Source organism: Pleurodeles waltl, chromosome 10 (genome assembly GCF_031143425.1).
Source record: "Pleurodeles waltl isolate 20211129_DDA chromosome 10, aPleWal1.hap1.20221129, whole genome shotgun sequence".
Lineage (NCBI taxonomy): Eukaryota > Metazoa > Chordata > Amphibia > Caudata > Salamandridae > Pleurodeles > Pleurodeles waltl.
The window spans coordinates 577,988,301-578,006,292 of NC_090449.1; positions in this window are offsets into that span (position 1 = coordinate 577,988,301).

Below are 17,992 nucleotides of genomic sequence, written 5' to 3' on the forward strand. Positions count from 1 at the left end.
ATCACATGAAAAGCCAGATGTCCTCAACCAAGCATGGTGCCGCAAGGCCACCGTTGACGCAAACGATCTGCCTATTGAGTCTATCGGGTCCAGCCCACAATGAATCGTGAACTTGGCTGCATCCCTCCTGTCAGCACTGCTTGGGAAAGACTGGCCCGGGCTTTCTCTGGGACCTGTGGCAGCACCTGCACAACGGTATCCCATAAAGTATGAGAGTAGCAGCCCAAAAGGCATGCAGTGCTCACAGACCACAACGCCAGACTGGAGGAAGAAAATAACTTCTTCCCAAGTTGGCCCAATCATTACGATTTCCTGACCGGGGGTGTGGAAGGGAATGCGCCAGAAGAGGAGGAAGCATGGATGACCAAACTCTCAGGCGTAGGATGTTGGGTCAGGAATTTAGGGTCATTAGGCACAGGCCTATGATGGCGGGTGATAAACTTGTTGACAGGAGCCCCTGTGTTGGGTTTAGACCACATCCCCAGCAGAACATCAGTGAGGGCTTCATTGAAGGGCAAAGGGGTTCAGAGGTAGAAGTCCCAGGCTGAAGCAACTCAGTCAAGAGGTTAGTCCTGACAGCCACGGAAGGCAGTCCAAGGCCCATGACCTCAGGCACTCTTCTCACCACCATTGAATATGAGGCTCCCTCCTCTTTAGCCACAGTAGGGGTAGAAAGTATGCCAGCATCAGGGGAGGTGTCAAGACCACTGGCTTCACCCAACATCTGAGCCCGGTCTACATCGCAGTCATCTAGCTGGTATTCCAAATGGTCCAGTGACCCCTCCATAGCCTCACTGTACCCTTAGGCATAAGGGTAAGGATCCAACCTGGGGGGTGAGATCCCTGTCAAAGTCTGAATGGGTGTTGGGCCACGTTGTTCCTGCTCCGTTTCAGAGTCGGGAATCAGTGTGGGGTCGACGTCGATCGTGGGCCAGGTCCGGAGCACCCATTTCTGTACCGAAGGTCACGATGGCACGACCAGCATCGGCTCAGATCCGGTAACGGATCCTGGGTTGTCCTCCAGAGCCAAGGCCGTAGCCACCAGCGCATAATCCAAGGGGCCCCAGCCAACCCTATGCGCCCGAAGGGTCACAGGAAGGTCAGACTCCCCAAATATGAGGCACATGGCCTCCTTAAACTCCCTGAGTTGGGCATAGGTGGCTCTGGCTCCCGGAAACTTGGGGAGACATGGAGTCGACCCAGAAGCAGGCTCCAAGGATGCAGCGCATTGTCCAAAGACGGAGTAAAGTCAAAGAACGTTTGTTCTTCTTTTACTTCTTCTGCTTGTGACTTGAATGTTCCAACGATTTGGAGTGGAACGAGGATGAGTGGTGATGGCTCCGCGAGCAGCCTTGTGAACTTGACTCTGAGCCAAGTGCCGGGCTGTCATGAGCTTTAGGGACTGCTCCCTCAAAGCCTTCATGTTCATGACCTGGCACTCTGACTTTGGGTTGTGGTCACGCTACAGGCACCACAAGCACACGAGGTGAGGATCTGTTACCGACATTATGCAGTGACAGTAGTCCCACAGCTTGAATCCAGTCTCTTGGGATGACATGCTGACGCACCAGGGGTTAAAAAGCTTTGACAAAATGTTGAAAAGTCAGTCAAAAAATAACTGAGGGTAGCTCTTCTCCGGACCTGCGCGTAGGCTGGTGCAGAAAGAAAAGAACTGATGTTTGCACGCTGGGGTGGTGCCTATACATGACTAAGACGTCATCACGGCTACCACAGTGCCAGCAAAGGATGTGGAGTTGACCAATGCTACTTGACAGTGCACAAGGGTACTGCTTGAAGAAAAGTCTCAGGATCCAGTCTGACACCTGGGGGAAATTCTAAGGTAGGAATCTGCAACAAGAAGCCTCTATCGGATATCAGAAATTTGCAAGTAATTGGGTAATGTTTTACCCATGATTCCTCTAGTGAAAAACGTGGTACATGCTGAGTGGGAAATTGATTGGGAGCTCCACATGAAGACTGTAGAGTCATAGTAATAGAGCTGGCGCAATGTTGATGTGCAGCGGGTGCAGCTGCACCCGTTGCGCATTTCACTGCCAGAAATTCATCTGTACCTGGGGGCCCCTGCAATGCCCATGCCAAGTGCATGGGCAGGGGCCCCCAGGGGCACCCCAAGTCCCCCTTACCACCAGCCTCTCCATAGCGGTGTTTACCGCCGAGGACGGGCTTGCGGTTGGGGATTATGACTGCCAGGCAGGAGCCTGGCGGTATGTTGGAGGGGCTGGCAATATGGCCATGGCTAATGCCCCACGGTCATAATAGCTGGCAGAACACCGCCAGCCTGTTGGCGGTGTTACTGCAAGCTTACCGCCAGCCACCAGGGTCGTAATGAGGCCCTTAATCCTGCTTCGTATTCTGTACAAGAAACTTGACCCAGAGATGCCCAGTGTTCTTATCAAGGCACACATTCTTATGGGTGATGACGCTATGTGCAAAACTGGAACAAAGCTTGGAACTTTAACTGCTGAACTCGTGAAGTTTCTAAACGGATTTGCTAAGACAGAAGAAGAATGTGACTTTAAAGTCGTAGAAAAGTGCCTTGTGCGTGTATGGAAAACAAGTTCTGACTGTCACACATTTGATGATCATCGGTACAGTGAGTTCAAGAGATCAGTCCCGCTAAGTGACCTTCCCCTGACGTCATAATCTGTGTGTGGACACATTAAAAGAGCATTCTAATTGATCAGAAGATGTGTAAATGTTTTGGATCATGCATATGTAGAGAAAGATCTGTGTGAATTTGGTTGGGAAGACATTGATGGGGGTGCTAAAACCTACAAAATTTCATAAGCCTCTACCCTCAGAACTTACACGTACAAGTACTTACAAAACCTGTGCTACAAACGATGTCCCTGTTGATATGCTCTCCTCAAATGTTCAACATTCTGCAAATGTACTATGAAACAAATAAAGTGAACTATGAAATGTGTCCAAAACAGGAGTGATAAACAATATTTGTTTTCTTATTCAGATCATAAACATTGTTTGATGTATACAGAAAAGGATTAAAATACATTATTTGTTTAATTTCTAACTATGTTTCTTCTTCCTCTATTATTGCTGCCATTTTGGAAAAAGGCAGAAGGGTTGCTCTGAGGAGTTATTTTCTGTCTCTATAAGACTACTTGCCCCCCAAAACCTATGTTTTGACACCAAAATATGTAAGCCTCATGGTTCCTGGAATATTACATTATCACTGAACCATATCTGCCATTTTTAAAAATGTCACCCAGAAAAATTCGGCCCAGATGAGCAATGTCTGCCCAAGCTAAATTGTTCACTAATGTTCCAAAAATACAAATTAAAAATGAAAATCTCTTGGCAATTTTTTTTTATGGCGATATAACAGGGAGCCAGTATTAAGATACCCAAGCAGTACCTTCCAAGTTAATGGGTGTATGGAATGGCACAGATCAATAGTATTGCAGGACCAAACAGCCATGTACCCTTACCATTGGACCTGGTTTGCAAGACAGTAGAGCTCTGTGAACATGTGCACTGATGACCACATTGCTGCCTGACAAATATCAAGAACAGATACTCATCATGCCAACACAGGGATAGAAAGGTGGGCTGGTAAAATGGGCCCTCAGTGATTATGGAGTTTGTTTCTTGACTGAGGAGGAACCAACCAATGAAGAGGACTATACACCTTGACAGAGCCCTTTTCTGCACTGCCTTGCCTTTGGTCACCCCAGAAAATTCCACAAAAATCAGCTTGCCCACCTGATGGTTTTATCAATGTAAAATCTGAAGGTTCTCTTGTGGTCTAGCCAATTAAGCCTCTCCTCCACTTTTGAGGGTGAGGTGGAGTAAAGAATGTTGGAAGACTGATGTAATTCCCAACATGAAAAGAAGCCATTGCCTGCACCAAGAGGAGCTGTCTCATGTGGCAAATACAGTCATTAGACTCAGGAGACCCAGGGTGTATCTGTATCGAAGAGAATGCAAATGAGAAAAGTAAGGAGCAAATCAAAATTCCACTGTGGCATCACAAAGGATTTGGGAATGAACATAAGTGCCAAACCTTTTCAGGTCACCGTATATGAAGAAATCTATTGGTAGAGCAAGTAAGATGGGGGGGTTGGTAAGAAATTTGTGGCTAGACAGAGTCTCTACCAGATAGACATCCAGCTCATCAATGTCACTACAGAAGATATTGGACTTGAAAGACAGTGCAAACATCTCCATCAAGGATTTCAGATGACCATTGAAAGGGGGATTTCATAGGGAACATAAGTAGTTTGCCTTGGCCAAACACAACACGTTTTGCTGATTTGTACTTTACATAAGTGGAGCTTCACTTAGGGCACCTACTCTGATTATATTTGTAAGTTCCTCCCATTGAGGTTTAATTCTGTGAAATGAGCATTGGTGCCCGAAAGCATCCTGACCTGCTTATTTATCCAAGAGTAGGTCACATTTTTGTGCAGCATCTACCCAACTGGAGTACTTTCTACTTGCTAATTAGTAAATACTCCCTTGTTGAGTAAATGTATAGTGCATCTCCAACACCACAGCTGTGTAAAAGACCACAAGGTAATGTCTCCAGTGAACTTGTGTGTCTGTATTTTTGGCATTGTGATTCTTTCTTGAGCGTCTTCATACAGATATCTTCAATAACATGAATCCACTTGTAGAGAAAATGATGAGACTACAGAGAGGTGAATCTCCACCAAACAAGGGTACTTCCTCTTAATTATAGGTACTAAGGCCCTCATTATGACATTGGTGGTAAATCCCACTTACCGCTACCCTGAGTGCCCCCAACATATTGCCGCCACAGCGGATATCCATTCACCATTTTATGACACACACACACCAATCCATCACTATTCAGCCACACACACAAATATGCCAGTCCAAAGGTCAGTGATAAACTTGCAGTATCAAAAACCACACCGTTACGCCAACAGAACAACGCCCACAACATTATGATCCACGAATCACCACAGCGGACATTCAATGGCGGTAAACCATTGGCGGTACATACCACCGCGCTCAAAATACACACACTCAAACAAAACAAAACCACATTGGACAATTCAAATAACACACACCTGACACCCATACACACACCACACCCACACACCCACACCACTATAAAACACACACCCACATTACCCACAACCCTTTACCATTACAAACCATTGGCACAAGACAGACCCCATGGCCATAGACAAAACCAGAGCCACACACTACCTACACCTATATACCACCACGCACCCCACATCACACACCCCAACACATCACCCAACAAACCCTCACCTATACAACTCTCACAACACCCATGGCACCAGAAATACAACCCAGATTCTCAGAGGAGGAGCTAAGGGTCATGGTGGAGGAAATCATCAGGGTAGAGCCACAGCTATTTGGAGCACAGGTGCAGCAGATATCCATTGCAAGGAAGATAGAGCCATGGCGACAGGGTCAAAGCCTGGGACAGCACCCAAGAACCAGGGATGACAACAGGAAGAGGTGGAACGACCTTCGGGGGAAGGTAAGTTCCATTGGAGCAAGACACCAACTCGCTGTACAGAGGACTGTTGGTGGACCCCCACCTCCTCCCCCACAACTAACAACATGGGAGGAGCAAGTCTTGGCAATCATTCATCCTGAGGGCCTGGCCGGAGTAGGAGGAGGACTGGACTCTGGTAAGTCAACTCTATACAACTACTACCCCCTTACCTGCATGCCAACACTTACCCCACTCACCCTCACTCCCATCACTCTGCCACTTCCCACACACCCCACCATCACATCTCACTCATCCCAATGCCAAGCCCTGCATGCTGTACCAATGCATGGACACTACTCACAGACCTGCATGGACACCTATCACTAAAGCATGCACACAAGAGAGAATCAGCTAGCCCACCACATACCAACTTACACAAGTGAAAGCTGCCAGGGCAAATACAACCAAAGAGGGGAACCCGCTGATGCACAATATATCACACACAGAAACAATAACACAACATTTACATCCCCACAGGTATACCAGCCGATGTCAGCGGAGAAGAGGTGCCAGCAATATCCAGTCCCCCCACAGAAGAGGCCCACAGTGATGACACTAACTCTGGTCACCTGGATCTGGATGACCAACCTGGCCTCTTAGGGACCTCTGGACAGTCGGTTACCCAAGCCCAGTCACAGACAACCACAGAGCCTCCCCCATCTGGCAACACCACCACAACACCCTGCGTACCCACACCTCTGTCCCCAGGACACGTCATTCAGCAGTTTGTCCTCCTCTACAGGGACCCCAGGGCACACCTCACTCTCAAGACAATCTGGGACCTGGGGTCAGTGGTACTGGGCACACGGTTCAGGGGACAGAGGAACAGGCCAGCAGGGAAACTGAAAAGAGTGCTGTACGCCAGGAAGAGGACAGCCCAGGGAACCGACTCTCCAGGAGGCACTTGAAGAGATCCTGGGAGCATACCAACATTCCCAGGACACGATGGGTCAGATCCTGGACAATGTCCAGGAGAACAGGCGGCTGCAGGAGGGACAGTACCAGTGGATCAGGGAGGACGTGCAGGCCATCAACACTACCCTGGTGTCCATAGCAGGGGTGCTGGCAGACATGGCCAATATTATGAGGGAGGCAGTCTCACAACAGCGGGCCCATGCCACTAGCTAGACATCTGAACTGCCTTCCACCTCTGCTGCCGCTAGTGGACGGGAGGCACCGCCACAGGACGAACAGGCCACCAGCACCCCTCCCCCTGCAGAAGGACAACCACCCTGCAAACGTTTTCTGCGATCCAGGCAGAAGCCAGAGACTATTGCCAAGACCCCCACCAGGAAATGAGACTCTCCTGATTGTCACTCTTGTGTCCTGCTCTGTCACCCTGTCCACCTTGAACTGACATTTACCCCTTCCTATGTCCCCATGAACAATGCACCTGTGCTACAGACTGGAGCTCTATCCTGGAATTTCCTCCATCAACACCCTTGAAACAAATAGAAGTATGGAGTATGTCACATTATTTAAGTATGCATAAGTTTAATCATGTACAAACATTTCTGTACGTTAAATGAGCACATATGAAAGACCTGTACTTGGCTGCAGTGATCACACCAGGAGCTACTGTGAAGCACCAACAACTGTAAAATGAATTGTCAAAGGGTACAGTAAGTGGGCATAGAAGTGGGAAATACCAGCATGCCAGTGGCAAACAATTTCAAAATAATGACAATGAATTGTGAAGTAACACTGTCTTACGTGTATGTCATTGGAAGTACTATCTGATCACTGCTGTTCTGTTGTCCTCATCCTCATCCTCTGCCTCCTCATCTTCACTGTCCGCAGGGTCCACTGCTGCCACATGGGAATCCCCAGCCTCCTCCTCCTGCAGAAAAGTTACGTGGCATCTCAAAGCAAGGTCTTGCAACATGCGGCTTGCCACTATTATCTGGCAGACCTTCTTGGGTGAGTAGCAAAGGGATCTACCTGTCACATGGAGGCACTGAAACCTGGCCTTCGGGAGGTCAAAAGTTCTTTCTATGATGTCCCCTGGGCAGCGTACAGGTTGTGTGCTAGGCCTGTGTGTGTATATGGTGATGTGAAGGGGTATGGTGGGCCATAAGTGTAACAGGCAGGACTGTCTGACTAATACTATTTTCCTGTGTGTAGTCCCTCTGCAGGTCAGCACCCATCAAAAGAAGGGTATATGGTGTGCCATCGCCAATGAAGTGCGTATCCTGGGGCACTATGGCAGGCGGAGCAGCCACTGTAGGAAATGGTGGGAGAACCTGAGACCCTGGGCACGGAAGACGGGGGAGGCCCAGCTGGGGATGGCCTCCCAACGTGGAAGGGGTGCCCATCGAACCCTGACCCTCCTGATGGCCCGCATACTGGCGGTGGCATATCCAGAGCAGGATGGGCGCTTGAGGGCTTCACAGCAGCCTCAAGGGGGTGAGCACAATGCCCATCATTATAACTTTCACATGGTAGGGTGGTATCTGGGTGGGGGATGTGTGTCAGTGGGTGCCCTTAGGCCAGGCCTGACATTGCCGCATTGGTCCCCTGGTTGCTAGGGTCCAGAAGGGATAATCCTGCTACCAAGATCGTAGGCATCCACTACTGATCAAGGCTGTATGGGTCCCAGGTGTGCTGGATTTGGCGGTGTGTGCCCTTTCCCATGCCTTGTTGGCTAGCAATATCACTGGTAGTGCAATGCATAGTGCATAGGCCTGTACCCTGTTTGTGAGTGTGCTGTGTACGTCAATGGTGGTGATGGTGCAGCCATTGACCCAGTGTATCCTTTGTCTCCCCCCCCACCTTTTTGTTTTGTCACCCTGTCCTTATCTGCATTAGCATCATCTGGCGGAGGAGCAGAGGCACCGGTGACGGAGGGAGCTGCATCCCACAGGACCCAGGAGGCGGAGTCCACCGAGAGTGAGGGCACCAGTGGGACGGAGGGCGAGGGGAGCACCATGGCGGAGACTGGAGGGGACAGTTCTGACACAGATACCTCCTCCAATGGAAACTCCCTGGTGGTGGCGGACACCTCTGTGACCACCCCAGCTACAGGTACAGCCACCACCCCCGTACCAGCACCACCCTCCCAGCAGCTCCTCAGCCAGTTGCCCTTGCCAACTTACCTAGGAGGGTGGGCATCTCCTTCGCATCCAGGCACCTCAGGCCCTGCCTCAGTTAGCCCTGCTGCCCTGAATGAGGAGGCTTTTGACCTCCTGAGATCCATCTCTGTAGGGCAGGCAACCATTGTGAATGCCATCCAGGGACTGGCAGCCCAGATGCAACAGACTAATCCATTCCTGGAGGGCATTCACACTGGCTTGGTGGCCCAACAGAGATCAATCCAGGCTCTGGCCTCCTCTCTGATGGCAGCCATTGTCCCTGTTTCCACCCTCCCCCTCCAAATTCCTCTCCCCAATCCCATTCCCCTCAACCCCAACCTATCCCAAGCAAACAGGCAGACGAGCATGCACACAAGACAACACAAAAGAGTGGCACAGGCAAACATAAGCACCACACTTCATCCCACAGACACTCACACAAACACCATCCAGATTCAGACATACCAACATCCACAATTTCCACTGTCTCCCCCTCCTCCTCCTCCACCTCCCTCCCAGTTCCGCCTACACTCATACCTGCATGCACTACATCTTCATCCACTACCAGCATCACCACCACACCTAGCAGAACACACACCTCACTGGCAGACATCTCCACAACATCCATGCACACATCCCCTGTGTCCTCTCCTACTGTGTCTGTCCCCCCTCCTAAAGTACACAAACGGAAGCACTCAGACACCCAACAGCCATCCACCTCACAACAGCATACAGCCCATGTACCTGCACCCAAAATCAGCAGACAGAAACCTCCAACAACCACTCCCTCTTTCTCCACTCCCAAACCTTCTCCCTCTTCACGCCCCAATGTCCCTAAAAAGCTTTTCCTATCTACCATTGACTTCTTCCCAACCCCGCCACCCCGGCCTGCACGTCTGGCCAGGGTGGCAAAAACCCAGCCAAGCACCTCAGCCACCCAGTCCATGGGCCCAGCAGTCACCACACCCACTTGTGGTGGGAAAGGATCCAGGGCACATGTCCTGAGGGTGAAGAAGCCTACACCAGGCAGCCTCAATGGGTAAGGAGACTGCCCCAGCTGCTGCCAGGAAGAGCAAGGAGCCTGCCTCAGCTGCTGCCAGGAAGAGAAAGGAGCCTGCCCCAGCTGCCACCAGGTAGACCAAGGAGCCTGCTCTAGCTGCTGCCAGGAAGACCAAGGAACCAGCACCAGCAGGCAGGAAGGGAAAGGGTCCTGGGCCAGGAACTCTGACGGAGACTCCACCACCAACCATGGTTGTGCAGCCATCCAAGGCTGCAGGGGATGGGCTGGAGCTTTCCCCCACCAGCAGCAGCAGCACTACTACCACCAGTGAACAGCCATCCAAGGCTGCAGGGGATGGCTGGAGCCTCCCCCGACCAGCAGCACCACGACCACCAGTGGATAGTCATCTGAGCCTCCCCCCACCAGCGGCTGTAGCAATACCACTTCCACCACTGAGCAGCCGTCACCACCGGCAGACGATATGTAGTCCTGCCTCCATGGGCTGCTGTGCGGCCTGCCCCTGCAAATCCTGTGGGTATGACACCCACCTGAGAGACCGTGACCCTGCACTCCCCAGGATTAAGAGCACAGGGCACGATGTCCCCTCCAGAACCAGTGGGTAAGACATCCACCAACCCCAGCCTCCCCAGGATCAAGAGCACAAGGCATTGTGCCCCCTCCAGAACCAGTGGGTAAGAAACCCACCAACACCAGCCTCCCCAGGACCAAGAGCACAGGGCACGATGCCCCCTCCAGAACCAGTGGGTAAGACATCCACCAACCACAGCCTCCCCAGGACGAAGAGCACAGGGCACGATGCCCCCTCCAGAACCAGTGGGTAAGACACTCACTTGAGAGACAGTGGCCTTGCACTCTCCAGGACCAAGCACAGGGCATGTTGCCCCGTCCAGAGCATGTGGGCAAGTCACCCACTTGAGAGACTGTGGCCTTTCACTCTCCAGGACCAAGCACAGGGCATGTTGCCCCCTCCAGAGCATGTGGGCAAGTCACCCACTTGAGAGACTGTGGCCTTTCACTCCCCAGGACCAAGCACAGGGCATGTTACCCCCTCCAGAACCAGTGGTGTTCCATCTCCCGACTGAGATGTCCCCCCATCCCCCTGAGGTACCTGCCTATTTACCAACTGATGCCCCTGCAGTGTTCTCTCCGTGTTGATGCGGGTGACAAGTGGGGCCTTGGACTTTGGCCTGTGACCATGTGGGCCACGCAAAATGAGGACTGGGCAGTATCTCTTGAACTGTACAATTGTAAATATCTGTAACATTGACTAAGTCATTTTTATACTATGTTGATCTTATTACACTCACTTTAGTACATTCATTTTGTCCTTGCATTATTCAGCCGATTTAGAGGGAATAACTTGTTTTCTTGTGCATCTGGTTGTGTGTATGGTGTTGGAGGGATGTATGTGTGTTGTGCGTGTGTGTGTCACTCTTTTTCCTCCCCCCTCCCTTGTGTGCTAGGCAGCTGTACTCACCGTCGTCGTCTTCGCCGTCGTTAGTGTTCGTGGTGGAGCAGCACCTAGAAGAGCATGGGGAAGACATGCAGGCCGGGCTCCATGGCGGCATGGTTGTTGCCTGTGTCTCTAATGGTGAGTCCTTTGACTTCTGAGCTCTCTTTCCGCCAGGCTTTTGATGTAGTTGGTACCGCCCTGGAAAAGGTGGCGGATTGGCATGTCTTAATACAGTGGGCGGAACACTGACTTTCCTTCATTCCTTCATGCTAAAAATGCTGCTCCCTGCATGCACGAGCAATTCTTTCATCTGTTTCCCTGCCCGCTTCACAGCAGGCAGGAAAACAGATGAAAAGTCGGCTCCCAGTGAGCAGGAGCAGTTTTCCTGCTCCACCCGCTGGGAGCAGACTTACTGTTTGCTCTCGCTTGGTGGGGGCTGTCAAAGCAAACTGCTATCTCCCAAGGATGGGCACCTTGGGCGATAGGGAGCTAGCTGGGGGTGGGGGAGCAGCGGGGCCCAGTGCCATTATAGGCAGTTTGCAAGAGCCATTCCAGGGGAGCTGGTGGCCCCTGGGCCTTATGTGGCCTGGGATGGGGGCTGCACGCACCCCCTTCTTTGTTTACATTTCTTGCCCTGGGGAGGTGGTCATCCCTGGGGCCCTACAGGGCTACGGATGGAGCTCCAAGCGGCTCCTTCCAATATTTTACTTACGCACCAGGGAGGTGGTTATGGTCCCTGGGGCTATTCCCAGCCAGCCACAGGAGGAGGGTCGGCTCGGCCCCCCTCCTTTTTTTGTCATAAGCTCTGGTGGTCCTCGGGGCTCTGAAAAGCCAGTGGAGGGTGGTCCGCGCAGCCCCCTTCCGATATATAAATAATTCCCCGGGTAGGTGGTGGTCCCTGCGGGTCAAAAGTGGGGGACCCATGTGCCCTCTCCCGGGTTTTTTATATTGCACATGCCCCCAGGACCTGACCCCCCTAGGACTAAACTGTAAAAAAACACAGGAAACCGCACCTGTTTTTTTAAAACATTTTTGCCCAGATTTGTAGATCCTCCATGATTTACAGCAAAAATGTTTTTTAAAAATGTGTTTTTGCCCTTGCAGGGTCCCCGGGGGACCCCTGCACCAGAGTTAGGGGTCAGGGAACTTACCCCTTTTCTTTTTTTTTTTACTTTTTTTTTGGTACTCAGCTGAGTCTGAGTCCCAAAATCGCTACCAAAACATTTTCTGGGTGAAGTGATAGCAGCCAATCAGATATCAGCACGGGGACTGTTGGATCTGTGGAGGCTCCGCGTCCCTAGATATACAAATTCCTTTTTCCTTGAATATCTCATAAACTACTGAATAGACTTACCCAAAACTACAACAAGCAAACAAGCACACTTTCTAGACCCAGTGCTAGCTTTCTGCCATATTTGGTGTAATTCCTTCCAGCAATTCTGCCTGTAGTCATGTCTAACAATCCCTATGGAAATTGCATGGGGAAAATGCATTTTGGGACCTCCCACTTCCCAGCCCCCGCTTGGCAGATGACCCAGAAACCTTTAAGACAGCAGCTGAAGTGAGTGGCGTACTAGTTTAGAAAATGTTGTGAAGATTGTCAAATGTAGCCAAAGTTATTGGCAAAACAAAAAATGCCTTTTCTATGGAAACTAAGGTGCATAAAATAATTGAATTTTGTAAGTTTGCGCAAAAAAATTACGCAAATGCGGCGCTAAAAAAGTATAAATATGGGCCTATGTTCTAACTATAACTACCTTCCTGCAACTTACACACACAAACACACACATATTTCACCTGGTAGAAAGATAGATTTTGTGTTGCAGATTGTGCCTTTGGTTATTTGGTGTAAATCGGTTCAGTAGTTTTTGATATATTAAAGTGAAAATATATTTGTATATCTGAATTTGCCGCAATGATGGCAACATACTCCCTAACGTGTGTGACACCAGAAATGCTGTGTTTGACTGGCCGCCACCTGAGCAGAAAGTTGCCGCTTTCATTTTATGTTACGGGACACAGTCCCCAGGGCTGAAAACAAAAATGATAAATGGCATACGGGGAAAGGATGGAGGTACTCTGACCCCAGGGTTGTGATATAAGAGTTTTGTAGGTCAAATTATGACCTTACAGTGTTTTTTTTCACAACGCATGATATTCGTGAATGCGTTGCAACGCTCACCATGGCTCCCTGTGTAACATCACAACAAACGTGTGAATATTGGCAACAACAAAAAATTATTCACAGTAGTTCATACACTAATTTATTCACTCATAGTAGCAGTCTTAAAATCATGCACCCACTCACCTAACTATACAGCCACTCACACACCCAATTTCAGGTTACAGTTAGGAAATACATTTTTTCAAAAAAATATAATTTTTATAACTAGTAAATAGAATTTAAAAAACATAGAAATTAACTGAAAAAAAACATTGGCTACAGGGACATTATAGTGAGGCTCTGATTTTACTTTAAAAGCCATTGAAATTTGGCAATTATAGTTACCTGAGCTAACTATAATTTAGGCCCCCACAATGCACTGCTTATGACTTCACATATTACATCACACATGACATCACTGCTGATATCTCAAATGACATAAGGTCATAAGCAGTGTATTGCAGAGATGCAAGTAAAAGTTAGCTTAGGTAAGTATAAGTGCTGAATTTCAATGGATTTGTAAGAGTGAAATCTGAGCTTTACTATAACATCACTGTAACCTTTGGTTTTTCAGTGTATATATATATATATATATATATATATATATATATATATATATATATATATATATATATATAGTTAGGACCTAGTTTCTATTTGGAAAAAGTGTTTTTTGCTTTGCTAATAACTTTGGTGCAGTTTGATGAATCTTCACAAAAGTTTCCAAAAGAATGCAATGCTCACTTCAGTGTCTGTCTAGAAATGTTTGGGCTGATCCGTCAAGGCAGGGGCCGAGAAAGAGGCGGTCTCCCATGCATTTTCCCATAGTGATTTTGAACAGGAATAGCGCCTGAACCACTGGACTGAATTACACCAAATTTGGCAGAAAGGAAGCTCTTGGTCCAGAAAGCAACCTTTTTGGTATTTGCTGTAAATCCATTCAGTATTTTTTGAGCAATTAAAGCAAAAACTCATTTATATATATACAAATTTGGATGCCAACACTTCAGCAAGGCATTGTTGGCAGCCATCTTAGGACTCAGCTTTAGTCGAGTCCCAGAGAAAAAAGGATTAAAAATAAGAAAGGTGGCCAGGGTAGGGACACCCTGACCCTTAGCTCTGGTGCTAGGGTCCCAAAGGGACCCCCTCCTCCGCGGAACAAGAAAGCATATTTCTTTTATTTTCGGGAGAAGATGCAGCAAATCCGCCAGATTTTTTTTTTAAATCCAGCCCCCGGGTGGGCCTCGTCAATGGGGCATTGACATTTTGAATGCACAGGAGGAGGGGTGCCGCCAGGCCCCCCTTTGCCGCCAGGGTCTTCAGCCTCCCTAGGGCTAAGCTCATGTGTGCGGGGGGGCTACTTGGCCCCTCTGCAGCTCAGGGGACCATAACCTCCCCAGGGTTAAAGACATGTATTTTTGCGGGTCGCCCAGCCCTGAAGACCACCACCTCCCTGGGGCTTTAAAGAAATTGAATACAGGGGGCTGCCTGCCCCCCCGGAACCCCAGGGACCGCCACCTCCCCAGGACTTTAAAGAAAATGAATGTGGGTGGCTGCGTCCCCTCCCAGCCCCAAGCACTGCCACCGGAGCTTTAAAGAAATTGAATGCAGGGACCACCCCAGCAGCCCCTGGACCACCGCCTCCCCAGGGCTTTAAAGGAAATGAATGCGGAGGAGGTGTGGTCCCTCCCTGCAGTCCGGGGGACGACAACCTCCCTGAAGCTTCAATCAAATGTGATTATGTTGCACGCAGCCCCAGGGACCACCACCTCCCCAAGACTTCAATCAAATACAATGCAGGGAGCGCCCTTCACAGCCCCAGGAACTACCACCTCCCCAGAACTGCAGTAAATGAATACAGGGTTTCAAATGTGGACCCCCCCAGCCATGGGGACCACCACCTCCCCAGGGCTGTATATGTTGGAAGGGGGCTACATGGCCACCCTCATGGAGCCAGGCTCCTGCCCAGGCTGCCTATCCCCGGGACATAACTGTAAAAGTGCAATCACTAGTAGATAGTGAAGTTTTCATCTGTTTCCGTGCATGCAAATATGCGTGCAGGAAAACAGAGGAAAACATTGCTCCCACAAGGAGGTAGCTAATATTTAAAGCAGCTCTCTCCTTATGGGAGCAGTGCCGGCTCCCGGAGGATGTGGGAAGCCGGCTAGGACCGCAAAGGCCTTGAGGCACCCCCACTGCCCTATAACTCTCTTTCTCTTAAATCCCATATGGGGATGGAAGAGAGAGAGATAAAGTTATCGCAATGGTCTGTCCATACAATGACTTCAAAGAGTCAGACTAGCAAAATGTTTGGTAAGAATGTTATAGTTATGTTTGGATGCAGAGCAGAACAGAGTCACTTCTGGCCTAATAGTCAAGGTCCTGTCCTGTCACTCAGTAGGCTGAAGGCTCTAATCCTAGTATCACTTAGAAATGTGTCTGTTTTTTTTCTGTTTTCACTGTTAAACATTCCTAGTGATGAAACATTGAAGTATTTTTTTCCTCAAAATCTGTGGGTTGAATAACATAGCTAAATCTGGACACTGCACAACAAGGAGCACCTCTGACCTAATGGTTAGGAAATAGAATTTAAAAACTATAGAAATTCACTTACAAAACAAAGGTTACAGCGTTGTTATAGTTAGGCTCACATTTTAAACGTACAAAACCACAGAAATTCACCTGTTATAGTTATAGTCATCTCAATTAATTATAACTTGTGCCCTCGCCATCCACTAATTAACCCACAAATGACGGCACTCACAACATCTTTGATAACATCATTGATAATATCAACGTTGTATTTGCAGTAACATTTTTGATGAAAAAACTGTGCATGGTGGGAGTGCGAGTTATAGTTACCGTAGGGCACAAGTTATTGGTACTATAACAGGTAAATTTCTCTGGTTTTGTACATTTAAAATGTGAGCCTAACTATAAAATTTCTGTAACCTTTGTTTTTTTAAGTGAATTTCCATATTTCTCAGTTTAAAAAAAATATTTTTCCTACCTGTAACGTCCCTGTAACCTTTGTGTTTTTTCTAGTGTATATACATATATATATATATATATATATATATATATATATATATATATATATATATATATATATATATATATAGTCCCCACTAGTTAGGACCTAGTTGCTATATAGAAAGCGTTTATTTACTTACCTATATTTTTGATGGGTGCCTCTTGACGAATCTTTACAAAACGTTAAAAAAAAAAGTGCTAGTCATCTCTGCTGCTGTCTGGAATGTTTCGGGGTGATCCTTCTAGGGTGTGCTGAGAAAAAGGAGGGTGTCCCAAACAGGTTTTCCCCATTCATTTTCCCATTGAGATTACACCGGCAAAACAACGTGTTAGCCAGGTGTCAAGAACACAATTGATTCATAAAACAGTACTACCACATAAAAGGGAATCAGACAATCGGATACATTTTATCACTACATTTTCTAATAGTGTGACTGAGATTAGAAAAATTCTAGTGAAACATTGGCCAATTCTAATTCTACTGATGGCTGCTACAGTTAGGAGAATCATGGGAGATCAACCAAAACTGACATTCAGGAGAGTACCTAATTTGAAAGCTAGAGTATCGAACAGTCATTTTATGTATCATAAGAAAAATTGGCTTCATAAATCTGTTTTTTGGAAATGTGGCAGCTGCAAGGCATGTAAAATAGCTAGAAACACTAGAGAATATGCTATCAATAATGGAAATGTGAAACAAATTCGACAGCATCTCACCTGTAAAAGTTGTTTCACAGTTTACATCATTGAATGCCCCTGTGGCTTGAAATATGTAGGGAGTACCATATGCGAGACAAAGAAGCGTATCTTAGAACATATTTGAGCTACCATCAACAGGGACAGGAGCTATGCCATGTCAAGACACATGGAGCAAATACATAACAGTCAATGGGAACTAATGAAGTACTATGTAATTGATCAGGGTCCTAACAATGAACGTGGAGGAGACAGGGAAAGAAAACTGCACCAACTCGAATTGAGACATATCTTAGAAATTCTTTCACTAACTCCTTTAGGGTTGAACCAGGATGAAGAATTGTTTGTCCATTTGTAAATATAAAGTTATCAATACTCAATTTGAGGACATATATCTCAGTTTTGCTTCTACATAGGGGCTTGTTCTTTTTTGGTTTATTAATTTTTACTGCCCTGTTTAAAATTCACACACTAGAGTGCTATAACAGTATGAATATTAGAAACACTGATAAAAAATGGATCTTGGTAATTGAGAGCCAGCTTATATTGACATTTACCTAATATGCATCAGTTGATGTTAAAACAAAGGGAAGTTATCAATGCAATGGTCTTATGTTTTTTGGTAAAGTGAAAGAACTACAATACCCATAATGCCTCTTAAAGGGTAAAAATCGATCATTATGACATGAAACGGCAGAACAAAATGTGGCTGGTTTAAATAAGAATGATAATTAGATATGAATTTTGAGGTGTAATAGAATTTGTTTTGTTTTTGTTTTTGCTTTGTCTTGGTTCCATTTAGTGTTATTCTTCTAATGTGTTTATTTCAATTAAATAGTCTGTTTTTTGGAGATAGGTATATAAACACTGAAAAGGGCCATGAACTGTAACACCTGTGATCAAGGTCGTGCTGACCAAAACGCGTCGGGTGCTTCTGTTTGCTTTTGTGTGCGTACAATCTGGAAAGCCCAGTATTAAAGCATTTGGAAATTCTACACCTTTCGAGTGCGGTTCT